This window comes from Mastomys coucha, unplaced genomic scaffold (genome assembly GCF_008632895.1).
Source record: "Mastomys coucha isolate ucsf_1 unplaced genomic scaffold, UCSF_Mcou_1 pScaffold14, whole genome shotgun sequence".
Lineage (NCBI taxonomy): Eukaryota > Metazoa > Chordata > Mammalia > Rodentia > Muridae > Mastomys > Mastomys coucha.
In genome coordinates this window covers 42,420,837-42,425,218 of record NW_022196896.1, presented here as the reverse complement: position 1 = coordinate 42,425,218, position 4,382 = coordinate 42,420,837, and positions in this window count along the sequence as shown.

Here is a 4,382-nt window from a genome sequence, read left to right as displayed (position 1 = left end):
AGGGAGGGAGGGAGGGAGGGAGGGACGGAGGGAGACAGAGAAAATGTCTAGATTATATAGGAAAGAGCCAGGGGCAGCTCAGCCCCTGGACTGGAAAATTCATGGTTGGGACAGGGTATTGTCAAGTTGGGACTGAGGGATGCTGGGAGAACCTGGAGGCGAGGTCTACTTTGATATGTAAAATATACAAAATTAGGAAATCTGGTTAAAACACAGAAGAGAATATAAGAAACATCAGGGGCTGAAGAGATGCTCATCAGTCAAGAGTGTCTACTGCTTTTTTAGAGAATGAGAGGTTCTGTTCCCAGCACCAGGCTGCTCACAACTGCCTGTAATTTGAGCTCCAAAGGATCAATGTTCTGGCCTCCTCAGGCACTTCACCCACTCCCACATGCACACACATGTGCACAATTAAAAATAAATCTAAAAAAGAAACATCAGTATTTCATGTTGAATTAGTCCTTTTCATCAGAGGAAACTGAAGGACCTATACACAGTACTCGCCACTAGACTTTATTAATGAGGTAACTGTGACTCTACACGCTTTCTATAAAGGTGCTTACAGAAAGAGCATTGGCTGGTAGTGAAGGACTTGGACAGAAACCCAAATTTTTAATGGAAAGAGGGCAACGTAGAGAACCGTCTAAACCCAGTCCCCACATAATGCTCCCCATTCAGACTTTCCGATACTAAGTGACTGGGATTCTAGTTCCTCATCTCACACACACTTCAGACATCGACCAAATCCTAATATTGGGATAGAAAAGCTAGGATTGGAAGAGAGCCAGTGTTATTTATTCCTAGATCAAGGCTGTTGTTAAAATGGGTATCTCCTTAAATAAATGGAGCTTGAATGGCAGGGAGTCCTCAGTACAAACTTCCTAGTCAAGCCATGTCAATCTCTTAAAAATTCTCCCAAAATGTCACAATTTATAAAACATGTAAGCCAAACCCAATAAATCAAATAAATAGCACTGTATAATGATGGCTTAAATATAGCACAAAGCAAGTCAGAAAGGTTCAATTAAGTAAATGCTGTACATAAGTCTAGCTTTGCTGATATCAATATGATATATTGGACTATTCTAATATAAAGGCAAATAAAAGAAGATAATTTCATGATTAAATAAAATAAAATCAGGAAAACAGAATAAAATGAATACTTTAGGAAAATGTAATTGATTCAAAAAAGAAAATCCTAGAACAAATGAGAGTTGGAATTAAAATGTGCTCAACAGAAACTTTTGAATTAAAACATAGATGAGGGAAATGCTAAATAGAAAGTAAAAGAATGGCATCCTCTAAAAGGTTAGAGGACACTGATGTAATGATTTTAAATCCTACCTTGCTTTCAGATAGTTTTCATGCAGCAAAAGCAAATCATACATACAAAATATGGTTACCATGGTGATATTATGCTATTAAAGGTATATACAAATTAGAAACAATTAAACAAAAAGTGGAAAATGCACTAGTCTCTCTGGGCTGGTGTCCTGAGCAGGCCTTGGGTGCAAGCTCTGCAGCCAGTCCCACAACACCCAGAGGAAGCTCCACTCCCAGGCGCTCTGACACTCTCAGGATCAGAGGTGAGGAGGACTCAACATCTGTCCCAACACCAGAAATAACTGGGACCAGTGGGACTAGGCACACAGGAACTCTGCCGGCAGAGTGGCTCGGGTTCCTTCCAGTCTCTCTGGGCTGGTGTCCTGAGCAGACCTTGAGGCAAGCTCTGCACCCAGTCCCAAAACACCCAGAGGAAGATGCTGCACTCCCAGGTGCTCTAACAAGCCTAGGATCACAGGATCACAGAGACAGCTTGACTCTGAGGAGTTCTGACACAACCAGGATCACAAGAAGGACAGGTTCCTGTCAGATTTAGAAAGGGCAGATAGCACTAGAGATATCCAGAATGGGGGGGGGCATTGTAAGAAAATAAACACAAACCAAGGTCACTTGGCATCATCAGAACCCAATTCTTCTACTATAGCAAGTCCTAGACATACCATCACATAGGAAAAGGAAGATTCAGATATAAAATCGCTTCTCATGATGATGATACAGGACTTTAAGAAAGGCATAAAGAGCACACTCAAAGAAATACAGGCGAACACAGGTAAACAGCTAGAAGCCCTTCAAGAGGAAACACAAAAATCCCTAAACAAACTACAGGAAAACACAAGCAGGTGAAGGAAATGAGTAAAAAAATCCAGAATCTAAAAATGGAAATAGAAACAATAAAGAAATCAGAAAGAAAGTCAACCCTAGAGATACAAAACCTAGGAAAGAAATCAGCAGTCATAGATGCAAGCATCACCAACAGAATGCAAGAGATAGAAGAGAGAATCTCAGGGGCAGAAGATGCCATAGAAAACATTGACACAACAGTCAAAGAAAATGCAAAAAGCAAAAAGCTCCTAACCCAAAACATCCAGGAAATCCAGGATGCAATGAGAAGATCAAACCTAAGGGTAATAGGTATAGAAGAGAGTGAAGGCTCCCAATGTAATGGGCCAGTAAATATCTTCAACAAAATTATAGAAGAGAACTTCCCTAACCTAGAGAAAGAGATGCCCATGAACATACAAGAAGCCAACAGAACTCCAAATAGACTGGACCAGAAAAGAAATTCCTCCCGTCACATAATAATCAAAACACCAAATGCACTAAACAAAGAAAAAATTTTAAAAGCAATCAGGGGAAAAGGTCAAGTAACATATAAAGGCAGGCCTATCAGAATTACACCAGACTTCTCACCAGAGACTATGAAAGCTAGAAGATCCTGGGCAGTTGTCATACAGACCCTACAAGAACACAAATGCCAGCCCAGGCTACTATACCCAGCAAAACTCTCAGTTACCATAGATGGAGAAAACAAAATATTCCATGACAAAACCAAATTTACACAATATCTTTTCACAAATCCAGCCCTATAAAGGATAATAGATGGTAAACATCAACATGAGGAGCGAAACTACACCCTAGAAGAAGCATGAAAGTAATCTTTCAACAAATCAACACAAACCTAATTCCACCTCTTACAACAAAAACAACAGGAAGTGACAATTACTTTTTCTTAATATCTTAATATGAAAATTAATATTACCAGCATATCCTAATCAATTGAAATCCAAAAATATGAGGAATTAGAAACTTATTGACTGTCATCCAATGGTCTCTCTAATTTAGTAATTGGATAAGTAATTTAGTAATTTAGTAATTAGTCCAGTATTATACAATCCATATACACTTTCAGCTTGTTTGTTCATGACAGTGTCTTGCTGTGTACAACATAATGGTCTTGAGATCTTGATTCTCCTATCTTAGCCTCTCTATTAGTAGAATTGTTTATTTCATGTTTTTATGCTATACTATGGTTTTCAGGACAGCTTACATATTTTGAAAGTATTCATATACCCAAAAGAAATGTAGACAATTAAATTGGAAGGGGGTTTGTAAGAGAACAAAGAATAAGTCTGAATGCTTTGCTTCACATTTATAACTCTTGTATCAAATTACCACAGTAAGAGCCAAGAGTTTAAGCTCTACTAAATACAAAACAAACAAACAAACAAACAAGAACACTTTATATATATATATGTTCATTTAAGAAAATATTAGTAGTGGTGTATTATTTTGAAATATACAGTTAATATGCATACTGAGAAAAACGTATGTATTTTCAGTATAGCCATAGACAAGCATCTACATAAGACTGGCAAATTGATTGTTGTTTTATATCAAACAACTTTTATAATAGTCATTTTTATTGTTACTTCATAAATTTTAAAGAATATGACAAAAAAGATATTGTAGGTATTGAAAGGGGGTCTCTGGGAGGAGTTGGAGTACAAAAGGGAAACAAGAATGTGATTTAAGTCTATTTACTTAAAAATGTTTTTAAATGTTAACAAATTCAGATAAATTGAAATCATGTAACTTTTCTCATCATACTGCAATAAAACTTAAAAAAATAAATAAATAAAAGAATTCATCAGTTAGTAAAACTGGTAGCCTGATATGGTAGTGTGAATAATATACATAAAGCAAAAGAGATCACTAAAGAATTTGACAGAGATGTCACCAGTTTCAACTATCTCTGTTACTAATAAATACTTTTCTCAAAAACTGATTTTATATATAGACTAAATATTCTTTGAAAAAGCAATGAGGTTTTATATTCTAGAAATTGATCCCAGTTTTGACTCAGACTACCAAACTTCTCTAATATAATGGAAGCTTTGCTTTAGAGCTTGAGTGTAGGATACTTATAAAACTTATTTCTTCATGTTCCCAAAATGACTCAATCTCTAAAAGTTTCTTTTTTTTTTTAAGATATTTTCTTTATTTACATGTAAATTTCTCCATTCCCAGTTTCCCCTCCA